This window comes from Biomphalaria glabrata, chromosome 7, assembly GCF_947242115.1.
Source record: "Biomphalaria glabrata chromosome 7, xgBioGlab47.1, whole genome shotgun sequence".
Lineage (NCBI taxonomy): Eukaryota > Metazoa > Mollusca > Gastropoda > Planorbidae > Biomphalaria > Biomphalaria glabrata.
Genome location: NC_074717.1, coordinates 48214533 through 48227361, shown reverse-complemented (window position 1 = coordinate 48227361; position 12829 = coordinate 48214533). Strand labels below are relative to the sequence as shown.

General features: G+C 33.7%; 1 protein-coding gene across 20 annotated transcripts in view; it reads right to left on the bottom strand.

The window, feature by feature from the left end:
- LOC129921614 (Fanconi anemia group I protein-like) overlaps nt 1–12829 on the bottom strand; it is a 91529-nt gene that overhangs the window by 37853 nt on the left and 40847 nt on the right. For 16 of the 20 annotated variants that reach the window (XR_008779028.1, XR_008779027.1, XR_008779026.1 and 13 more), the window contains 8 exons: nt 11908–12020; nt 10415–10490; nt 9402–9537; nt 7433–7528; nt 6590–6779; nt 5212–5383; nt 2641–2722; nt 1719–2078 (listed from right to left, as the gene is read on the bottom strand). The gene's annotated coding sequence lies outside the window, so the exon portion shown is untranslated. Of the gene's footprint in view, nt 1–1718; nt 2079–2640; nt 2723–5211; nt 5384–6589; nt 6780–7417; nt 7529–9401; nt 9538–10414; nt 10491–11907; nt 12021–12829 lie in introns of those variants that run through there. The other 4 variants (XM_056036417.1, XM_056036418.1, XM_056036419.1 and 1 more) reach the window with 4 other exon arrangements.

The window sequence follows — 12829 nt, the reverse complement described above, 5'->3', positions numbered from 1 at the left end:
TTTATACAAATACGCCTTCTTCCCTAATGCTATTAGAGCATGGAATGAGTTGCCTGAGCTAGCCAGGAAAACCAGTGACTTGGCAGAATTTAGGTCATTGGTTAATATGCATGACTAGATTGACTAGGGACACGCGTAGGACATAATCATTTTCTTTTTGAAGTAACATCTGTATTTTATAAGATCAAATAATGTGGCTCTTTCTACTTTCTTGAGCACAACATATGGCAATTTGTCAATGCGATACTTCTAACTATACCTGTTGCTTCATTGAATTGGGCAAAACCAAAAGTGAAATGCTAGTGAAAAAGGTATTAAACACAAAATAGTATTATCCAATAAACTGCAGAACAAGAATCGCACTGACATTGTAATCTTCATAATTATTATCTGGGCATTTTTACAAATATTGCTGAGACCAGAAAAAGAAAAATAGACTCCTAGACTGGTTAAACCAGACCAACTTGAAGCTAAAATGAATGGTCTTATACAAATAAATTGTTTGCACCCATGACAATCATGTTAATGTACCTTGGATAATTTAATCAAGGCTGAAATATAATAGATCTATATTTTACTTGAATTAAATTTTCTGTATTGAGTTCATTAAGTTCTTTTATGGGAGGTCACAGATTAGAAAATTTGCATTTTCAGTGTCATACAAGTTTGAAACTATGGTTACAAAGCGATCAGGTCTCATTGCAACACTTAAACATTATGTGCTTCTGTTTTTCATCCCCAGAGAGATTCTACAGGTTTAAAAGGAATAGCTATTATTAGTGATACTGGATTTGCCTGGATACTGGAACATACAAAATTAGAAGCCTATAACTAATCCAACAATCATAACATTTCACAGCATCAGTATTACAGAAATAATAGATCAAAAAAATTGTTAGTACTTGACATAAGTTCATGAAAGTTATTTTCATTAACCTTCATAGGTTTCAAAAATGTTCAGAAAATGTTCATTACTTTTTTACAAGGCTGCAGAATACCTATCTCTGCAATGCTGTGACTACCACTGTGTGTAAGGGGTATTCCATGAAAGCTTATTTGAATAAAAAAAGCACATTCCCGTGGTGGACTAGAACAGTAGGATATAAATAAGTACCAAGGGGATCAGTGTTCCAATAATGGATCACTTGGCATAAATGGGTTATTGCCAAAACATATAAGAGGAAGTAGATATGCATACAAATAACAAAACATTAATAATTTTGATAAAAAACAGTCAAAGTCTATGTGAAAGTACTTCAACATACAGAATGATTTCCACAGTACTGAATACTACAATGTTTGAATAAAAAAAATATTTTTTTTTGTAGGACTTGTATAACAAAAAATGCCTTTCAATGTTTAGTGTATAACAAAAAATGCCTTTCAATGAATGTGGCATCAAATTTATGTTTTGAACACAATATGGTGTTACAATGTAAGTGATAATACACAATATTAAAAAAGTCAAATGTTAAAAAAAAACAACTATAATAACACTGTAGAACTTTTAAAATACAACACTTGTAAATGCAATTTAAAAAATGTCAAAAAGATAAACTCATATTTGCTAAAGCTTTAACCACAAGAGCATTACCAAACAATCAACATTACATTGGCATCATTAAGAAATGGCATCAGTTAATAGAACTGTGCTTTAGCAATCAAATTATAAATATTAATATTTTTCATTAGGATATTGCCAGTTCCTAAGTACTTACACTCTATAAAAAATCTCTCCAGCCAGAAATGACCTCTGGTGAGAGTTTACTGAAAGCTGTCCATATTTTAACCTTGAACTTGATGATGATGCCCAGACTACATGTAACTATTCAGGGCCTAAGCCTTGGCTCAGTCAGTTAAAGGCTTATGTCTTTGCTACCCATCAAGAGACTAAAGTAGATGTGAGTGAAAAATTCAACAAGTAGTACACAAACACCTGTGTATTCATTATAGTGTGCTTCTTTTAGGAGTGGACTGACCCTTCTCCATCTTGTCACCTTGTTTTCTGCTCCAATGCTTGTACACACTGGAGAGACCACTTGGGAGTCACACACATTGATGCTGGTTGAAGGACAGAGCTGAAATAGTCAACCAATAATGAATTGTTTGTTAAACATTTTCTATTCATCATCAATAGAATTGTATGAGTTTGTAATTCAAATAAGTTTATTATAGTTAACTCTTTCAGTCAGTAAATAGAGATTGTTAGCATTAAGTAAATTGGGAATGTTTTCATTAAATCAATAAGTAATAATTACTTTCAATCAAAAAGGAATGTTCATAATAAGAAAACAAAACTTATTTTAGAAGACCTGTCTTCTTTGATTAGTTTTACATGTTTTCAAAAGGAGTAAAAAAAAAATAAGTTCCATTGGTTTTTTTTAATCTAGCATTCATAGCTAAATAAGAGAAAAACAATCACTCTATAAGTTGTATAAAGGAGGTATTGTCTTTAAAAAAAAGTATTTTCAATGTTTTTATTTTAAATTTGTTTGGCTTAAAATTCTCAGAAATACTTTATTTTTCTTTATTCTTTTAATTCTATGTTTAGGTTTTATATATCTAAAAAAAACAACTTTTAATTTATGTCCCAATAAACAAATGTAACCTTGGTGACATGAATGCTAAACAATTACTCACACAATGTCCCCAACAAGGAGTTAACAGTTAGATGCTGGCTTGGTGATGACATAGGCTGCCCATCATGGAGTAGCCTTCAGACCTGAAATATATATAAACTGAAATTACAAACAATATTTAAAAGTCCTCTGACTTAATAATTCTCTTTTTGTTGAAAAAAAAAGACAGTTGATAATGATTGCTTTGACACATAGTCAGATTCTACTTTCATGTGTGATGTATGTGGCAAGAATGCCTCTCAAGAATAGGGCTTAATAACCACCGCAAGAACTGCTCCTAAAAATGAGCCAAAATCAATTTATGACTGAAGGCAGCCAACGAAGAAAAAATGAAATTTTAACCAATATTATATTTTAAGCTCTGATTTGATCAAAATTATTAATTAACAGAAGTATTTTGGTCTTTAACTCATTGTTTCTGATTTTGTTATCCATCATTGTAGTTCTCAGCAAAAACACATTTTAATTAGAATAATACATTAAAAAAAAAAGAAAAATGAAACAAATTTGAACCATGTCTAGTTCATGAGCTTAGGGGATATTTTATTTTTACAAAAGAGATTTAACATCTTATCTTCTTATCTTAACATTAACAACCATCAGGGTTGGCCTAAGGCAAAGTCAAACTAGACAACCGCCTAGGGTCTCCAATTGGTGGGGTTCTCACATAGGACTCTGAAAAAATTATTTTTTTTAATGAAGATATGTCGATAATTGTCCTGAATGTTATTAATGTTTTAATAAACTGCATAATTTTTTTTTCACTTATTATTTTTTTGTTTTATTTGGGCCAACATATCCCTATGCCTAAGGTCTCCAATTGTCTCATGCTTGCTATTATAAATGACTAGTTTTCATTAAAAAAGAAAGAAGCAAAAACTTGGCTTATTTTTAAACTTTTTGTATGACTCCATAAGATGTGCAAACAGGTTAATTTTGCAGACTTTATATTTATGAGGCATAGATACAATAACAAAAAAAATATATCAATACAGCTTTTACATTTCAAGAAATATAAGAAGATGAAAAAAGACTTTAACACAATTCTTTATTAACTGAGGTGGAAGGGATAATGGGAGTTAATGTAAACAGTTAACCGGGATAAATATAATGGGTAATGCTGGTGGGCAAAATTGAGCATTGGTAGCTTCTACCATCTGATACAGAAACTTGACTATTAGCCAAATAGAACACTAAGATACTATCAAAGAAGAAAATTAAAAGGTACACCACACTCAGCTCCACAAATAAAAGGTACACCACATTCAGATCCAGAAATAAAAATAAAAGTTACACTACACTCAGATCCAGAAATAAAAGGCACTCTACTCTCAGATCCAGAAATAAAAGGAACTCTACTTTAAGATCCAGAACCCACTTACTGTTTATTGTGAAATGCCAGGAAAGAGACTAATCTAGTTTCAGAGTAATTTTGTTGAAGTCCACTACTTGTGGAGGACATAACACAAGATAAAACAGTTTTTTACATGAAAAGAAGGTAGTGAAAGAACAGGACCAAATGTAAAGACTTTAAATAAAAGCAATAATAAATGTTAATTTATGGGTATGATGCTAAATAATTCTGGACATATTTTTGTTTTTGTTATTAAATAATTTGGTCTTCATTATTTTTTTGTTCTAAAAAAATTCATGCCTTCCACTAGATCAGCCAAACCTACTCAAATACTTAGATCCACAATGATAGAGGCCCATTTCTTACTCCATAGGCTAGGTCCTACAAGTGCTTCTTCTTCCCTAGTGCCAGTAGAGAACGGAATGGCTTGAATCAGCCAGTACAGGAAACCCAACCACTTAGCAGAGTTTAAGTCACAGATTAACATAAATGACTAGAAATGTGATGAATGTAATTATCTTCTTTTTTGAGGTAATATCTCTGTAATCTATAGAATATGATGTAAATGTTAATGATGTCCTCATTAATAATAGTGAGGACAATTATCGCCATATCTTCATTATCTTCATTAAAAAACAATTTTTCAGAGTCCTGTGTGAGAACCCCACCAATTGGAGGTGGTTGTCTAGTTTGCCTTTGCCTTAGGCCAACCCTGATGGTTGTTAATGTTTATAAGAAGAAGATAAGGATGGCTGCCTGGTCATGCGGTTTGCGTGCTGGGCTGTCGTTCAGATTTATTGACGGTCGAGGGTTCAAACCCTGCCTGCTCCCATCCCCCGTCGTCCTGCGGGAGGTTTGGACTAGGAAGTAAACTATCTTCAACTCTGAAGGAACATCCGAATTATGTAAAACACTTTACAAACAAGCATTTTTTACAAACAATGACTACAGTCTGTAAATGTCAAGCAGAGATTAAGAGTATTACTAAATAAGAAGGTTAATTAACTTAGGACATTTTATGAGCCCAAGAGACAGTCTCTGGATTTATCCTAACTTAATCAACTTGACATACTTTTAGATCAATTATTTCAGACTCTTCTAAGAAAACAAGCTTTGAAATTGATCCAGTTCTTTTTTATTTTCTTGTCTATGTGTTGATTCTATTAGCAATCTTTAAATCTGATGACAATAATTTATAATTATTAATTTGATATTTACCGGTGTTTAAGTGTTGTGGTCAGCTTTATGTCCAGAAGAACTTGAAGCATGTACCTTAAGGTTGTCCACTGACTGGATTCTGTAGATAGCAAATGGTACTTGCCTACCTGTCGAAAAAAGTCTTCGTACAGGTGACCACACATCTGGTACTTCCTGACAGTAGCTTTCTTCACTAGAATATGGGGAAAAAAAGTTCAGGGATTTTATAAAATCTATTCAGGCATGACAGATAGCAGCCATGGACCTAGAGTTGTTGTTTTTTAAATTTGAATCTGAAAATTTACTAATCTACCCTTTGAGTATTTTTTGTTGAAGAAATTAAAGACGGATCATTATGTTGATCAAATGTCACCTTCATCAGTAACAGGTTAAATAGCTAGCTAGGGAAACTGTAAGCATAGTTAGTCAAATTAATGAAACATCGATATAAATGATTTGCATAACCACAAGCACAGAAGAATTGATGACGCACAGTGGTTGAGTGGATAAGCACTTGGCTTCCGAACCTAGGGTCCTGGGTTTGAATCCCAGTGAAGACTGGGATTTAGAATTTCGGGCACCCCCGAGTCCACACAACTCTGATGGGTACCTGACTTCAGTTAGGAAAAGTAAAGGCGGTTGGTCATTGTGCTGGCCACATGACATCCTGCTCTTTAACCATCATCTGCCCTATAGATCACAAGGTCTAAAAGGGGTGAACAATAAATAACAGTCATCCCATCTCCAGTAGCACATCCTTAATGCCACATCCATAGAGAGTTAATTATATTAAAACTACAAAAATAAGGAATTTAGAAGGAAAAATAAGTTCCCCTTTCAATTAATAAATGACTAATGCTATATATAGTAAATTTGACTTTGAATAGTCATGAAGAATATTAGTTAAGCTAATTTGTATATAATGTAGGTTTGAAAATATTTCATTGGTTGAATTCAAACTTGTATTTCAAAATGTATGCAGCCTAAATATACATCATTTTTCTTCTCAAGACTGTTCATCTTCATAAATTGGTAGATGTATCAGTCATCTAGTTGTAGTCATTTTTTGTCTATTTTAGTTAAATAGCTGAAAGAAAACATTGACATCATGCATTGACAATATTGCAAGTGTGGTAAGGGATTACCAATTACAATCCTGGTAGTGTGGTTTGCACTTGACATTGCCTAGATCCTCTCAGGCTCAAACCCTGAACACTGCCATTCCCTGCTATCCTGTCAGAGGTTTTGGCTATGATGTAATAATCTTCAATTCTGCAGGAACATTGAAAACATACACAACAAACAAGCTGAAACATTGACTTTCTTGGCTGTCTCTAAAAACTAAGTAGATTTTAAATTTTTCAAAGTTCTATTTAGATTTTGAAAATAAAAAACTTACACTTGACAAATGTCCAGAACCTTGTTCTCCATTAATGCCCAGCAAAAGTCAAATAAAAGAAATGAGTTAACTCTTGGTGAATGTCTGATATAACAGAGTTGTCCAACATGCTGGATGAAAAGAAATGACCTGCAGCAAATGGTAAGCAGAAAATTTCACCCAAATGTGACCCAGATGTGGATTTGTGCCTCTGAAAAAAATAATTTATACATTGAAATAACTCAAATTCAACAACATTCTCCTCACTTCTTACCTAATTATATAATGTTCACTGTATATCCTATACACTTTAATTACATGTAGGCAAATACTAACTTGAAGTGACAAATTTGTTTTTATTGAGCATTAACATTTTTAACACTGTCTGTCTTATTCACTGCAATCTATAAAATGAGAAACTCAATCAACTTATTACAATTCAACAACAGAGGCAAAGGGGGGAGTTTAGGTTCAAATCCTGATGAAGACTGGGATATTAACTTTCATTATCTTTAGGGCACCTCTTAGTCCACCCAGCTCAAATGGGTACCTTACATTAATTGGGGATAAGGGACATTGGTCAATGTGCTGGCCACATGACCACCTTGTTAACTGTGGGCAACAGAAACAGATGACCTGCAAGGGATGGCAGAAAGCAGAGCTAAACTTGGGATCATTTTGATGAGGATACCAAAGTACAAACAGCTGATAAGTTCTTTCTCATCTCAATCTAAGTTTTCAATCTAAGCTCTCAATAAAAGTTCTCATTCTACTTTCTCAATGCAAATTTAAGCTTATACTCAACAAAAGTCCTCTTTTATATAACAGTTCTATTTAAAAACCAAGTACACATTTGTAAATGACCAGATTTTTAGAAGCCAAGTCAGCCCTGAGATGTCCATGAACTTTATGTAAGACGCCTGAGTCAACTCCGTCAATACAGTCACACTTGGGAACAGCCTTCATTTGAGAAAAACAAAATATTTCAAAGCTGTCAGTTTTTAGTTTGTTAGAAATTTTTCTTCATATTGGGACAGCTCATTAATACATTATTATTAAGTAAAACTATTAATAAATAGAAGTAAGTAAATAATTTGTACTTATCACTAAATCAAACTCAGAGCATTTATTGTTAAGACATGATTAGGAATTAGGTTATTGTTTCCGGAATAAGGGGAAAGTTTTATTTAGTGACAAATGAAGTGATAGATCTTTGAAAATTAAGAATGCTCTAAGAGACGCTAGAATCTAGACACTTTCTCATTTACAGTAGGAATAAGAAGAATTCTATAGACAGCTAGTAATAGAGGACATCCGACGGTTCCCGCATTGAGTCGACTCCTTTTATCGATTGTTGGCCTTTAGTCGGAGTTGCTGTTCCAGCATTGAGTTCGGCATTACCTCCTTTGAGTTTGTTTATAGTTCAATTACTCATCACCGTGGAAGCGCATAACATATATCACAGTACTGTAGTCAAGACTACTGTCTTTTGATGTTTTGGGCTTAACCAGGATTTGTTTAAGTAATAGTGAATAGATTAAACAAGAAATAGACTCATCTGAGTCACAAGAAAGACAATGCCTATTCCAAAAATATCAACGCCTAATCTTTCACCTCAGAATCAGACACAACAGAATGAGACAACATATGTTGAGGAAGCTGAAAAATGGAACAAGCAAAATCTGCCCATGTGGAGTATCACCAGAGAATGCTGATCATGTCCTTCAAAACTGCATACTTTATCAAAAGGCCCAATTAAGACACTAGCCCCAAAACACCCCTATAGAAAGAAAACTATACAGAGAGCTCCCTGATTTTGAAACCATTGCGCAGTTCATCTTACATATTGGTCTAGTCATCTGAATGCTCCAACATAATAATGAGAACAAGGAAGAAGAAGTTTTGGTGATGTGCAGGGTGGGGGGGGGTAAAAATATATAACTCATAAGTTATTAAGAGTTATGAGCAAAGAGTTGTCAGCTTCGTAAAGAAGGAATTGTCTTTTTTTTTAAATTTTTTTTATGTTACTTGCATACTTAGAATGAGAACAATACACTTACCTAGACAAGAATAGTGAAAGAAAGAGGGACAGAGGAAAAAAACAAGAGAGACATAGAGAGAGGACAATGGAAAATTCAAGCTAAACTAAGCAACAAGACCTAAAAGACAGTGGTCTATGTCTAGCAGAATGGAACAAACTAAATGTTGATGACTAGCGTACTGATTAACTATTGATAAAGATTTTGAAGTTAAACTAAGTCTAAACTCTGGAGCTAGCAAAATGTTTTCAACATTTTTGTCCCAAATAATGATCTACAATAAATGTTCAAAATTCAATACATTATTTGCATAGTGTCTGCATGTATGAATTCAATAATTAAGGAACAAAACTAAAACTAAATGAGTTTTTTGCAGTCAAAAGGTAATTCTTTACCTAAATATGTACATAAAAAAAAAGAAATGCACAAAAATAATTTGTTAATTAGAAAGTAATGAAACTATTTAGTTTTTATCCATGACTCTGAAAGTTCTGATATAGATTTTGTTTATTTATTATTCATATAGCAGAATTGAACTTGTCCCCTGTCCTTACTAATAAAGTAACGGATGCATGCATGTGTGTGAACAATCTAATTTTATTGCCCTTATTCTTAATCTTTAGAATCTAAGATATTGCCATTATTTGATAATACAAACTCATAATGAAATTTGTGTAGAATAAAAAACCAAAATGATTAACTATTATTCAGGCTTGCTACCAATTGTTATGTTCTTATTTTGCATAGTAAACAAATTCAATTTTTTACTGTAATGCAATTAAGAAATGCATTACCTAACAATTTTCTGAATGGCAACAATGGTGGAGGAATCCTCTAGAAACTCTTCCCCTTTGTAATTAGAATCAGGATTTCTTTTGACAACCAGGGTAACTGTCTTGAGTGATTTTAGCCACTAGGAGATCATCCACACTGGAACAGACACAACATTAAGATTGATCTACTCCATTGTGACATACTGACAAAATGTAAATCACATGTAACTAGACCTTACATATAAATGCAATTAAATGGTGAGGATGTCTGCCTGGTTGTGTGATATGTACTTCAGAGTGATCTCAATGCTTCCCACACCAATGCTGTCTTCACAAGAAGGTTTGGGCTAGTCTTCATTTCATCTCATATTATACTGACTACATGTTTGTGTAAACTCTTAAAAATGTCAATACCTCAAACTAGCAAGGTCTAACATGGGCTCTTTACTTTTTTTTTAAATTTAAATACACAAAACTTTATTCTTGGCTAGTGGTCTATGTGCTCCTATAAGGTTGTTAAAGTTTGACATTTAATGCTGAGATTGACTGAAAGAAAAATCCAAGTCTTTGAGAGAATAGAACAGAAAAATGCAGGGTATCAAATACCAGGAAAAGAATGGCTGGCAAAAAGGAGGAGCTCCTCAATACTGTGAAGAGATGAAAGCTGATGAACTGGTTTGGTCATATTGTAAGACATAACTCATTGCCTAAAATCATTCTTCAAGGTACAGTGGAGGGAACATGAAGAAAGGGTCAATCTGGCTGGATAACATAAAATAATGAATCTTAATATCCTGCTAATAACACCTGCTGATGAGGTAAAGTGGAGAGATTTGGTTATGTGAACTGTCACAGTACTCCTAGACCAAAAGTCAAGGGACAAATGAAATGAAGTGATGGGAAAAAATAATGACTAGATTAAAGCATAAATAGAACAAATAAACAACTAGATTAACACATTAATAGTAACTACCAATATGTCTATAAATAACAAGAAACAGGATCAGTTACTGATAATACTTTAGACACTGTACCTCCAAATACTTCCAGTCATGTAATAGACCAATGGGAAATGAGCTAATGTATCCAGGAACAAACAAAGCGTCAGGCCTGAAACATTTAAAAAAACAAAAGGCTATTATTAAAATAATTTTATTTAAAAAATGCTAAAAAATTTTGATAGACAATACTAATTCAAGATATTTCTTTATAAACCCATACTAGATCAACAACTAAAAATGAAAAGATGTGACACGAAAAAAAACTACTATATTTTGTGCAGAAAACTATGCCATAGGAGGATCCCAAGCCCAGCTGAGAAAGGAGGAAGCTTGGGCATAGGGAAAAACCTTTAGCTTCAGTAATAACAAATGGCAAATCAACAGAGGTCACAGACCTGGAAGAAGATGGACCTCCAACTGGAAGGTTTAAGATGGGCAAGACATGGGAGGGGGAGGCAGTGGCTGAATAGTTAAGTGCTTAGCTTCGAAACCTGGGGATCCTGGGTTTGAAACTCAGAGAAGACTAGGATTTCTATTTCAGGATTTTTAGGGCGCCCTGGAGTCCACCCAACTCTAATGGGTACCTGAATTTAGTTGGGGAAAGTAAAGGTGGTTGGTCATTGTGCTAGCCACATGACACCTTTCTTATTAATTGTTGGTCAAAGAAACAGATGACCTTAACATCATATGCCCTATAGATCGCAAAGTCTGAAATGGGAACTTTATCTATTTTTTTTTAAGACATGAGAGCAGTTGGAGAGACTCGCCCAGAACTGAGACTCCCAGGGGAAGCTGGTTGGTAGCCTATGCCACAGATAAATGAAACACAATGACTGGATAACAAAAATACATTATAATATTGATGTGTAAGTTGTTCAGAAACTGAACTTTATATGTAGTGTAGACCAAAGTTACTGCCCTTTGATAAGTTCAATTTTTTTTTTCAATCATAAATTCAACATTGTTATCCAAATTTTTACAAATATTTTTGGAAACATCACAGAGATAAATGAACCAGTATATGACACATTGTTAGCAGGAAAAACATTTTTTGTTATTTTACAGTATTTTTTTATACCTACTATTATTTGACATTATTTATTTGCACCTCTATTCTTATTGTACTATCTTATGCCCTACAAAATCCAGAATTTCTCTATCTTTATTAGACAGAGGTTTGTTGGAGTATGCATTCTAATACATCCTAATTATCTTGGCCATAAAGTATGTTATGAGAGACATAAGGTTATATTATAAGTGTGCTTAGAAAAATTGAAACTTTCGTCAGAGTATTCATTTTATATGACAGAGTTGTTAGCCCTGCGCACAACCGTCTGGGGGAGTGAGCCTTTTGCCTCTATCAATAGCTGCCTTTTATTTTTGTGTAAGCTGCTCTAACCCTTTGTAGATACCTCCACTTCCAGCAAGGCAGCAAGTTTGATTTTGCTTCACCAAGGGTATGTTATATTATGAGAGTGCTAAGAAAAATTGAATTTTACAAAATAACAACTAAGATTTAACTTTACCTTTCCCAATTTCCCCATTCTAAGCTGCACAAAGATCTTGGTTCTAGCCTGATGTGAAAGTTTGTTTTGCCAAAACCTGATGACATTGTCATGAGGAGATGTCAATTCTTAATCTGAAAAGAAATATTAAAAATATATATATATAAATATGAAAATAGAGACTTTATTGTACAGATGTCCTTGTTGGAATGAAAAATGTGGAAAGCGGAATATACACGCATTAATTGTCTGTCATCATTTGGTCATTACAACAATGAAATAAAGAAGGCTACATTTAAACACCATATTTCAAGTTGCTAAGAACTTATTGTATTTGCCTATGATTTTGTCTACCCTGACATAATCTAACCCTTAGTCCCAGCTGTTTCATGTCTATGAAAAATGTTTGTTGTGAGTTTGCCAGAGACTAGTGATGCTCAGTTTCCATCATCATCACTCCTTTGAGTTCCTCATAGAACATAGGGCCTCGACAAAAACATGCCACTCTCCACAGTCTCTTGCTAGTTTTTTTATGGTTTCCCAGCTCTTCCCGGTCTTCTCTGCTTCTTCAAGTACACTGCGTCGCCATGTTCTTTTTGGTCTTCCTCTGCGACCAATCCATCTCCACTTCCTCTCTAAGATCTGCACTTCTATATTTTTCTGTCCACTCATCTCCCACAGTTTGGTGCTTTTTACTTTGTCATACCAGTGTATTTTTAGGATATTTATCAGGCATCTGTTGATGAAGGTCAGTATTTTTTTTATGTTGTGGCTTCAGTTGTTCTCCATGTTTCAGAACCATACAGTAGGACAACCTTGACATTAGACTTAAAGTTTCTTAGTTTAGTCTTGTTTGAGATGTGAGGAGATTTCCAGGTTGGTTTTAGCTGTGTAAATGTCTGACGCACTAGATACACATCTGATGCACATACATTGCCATGGT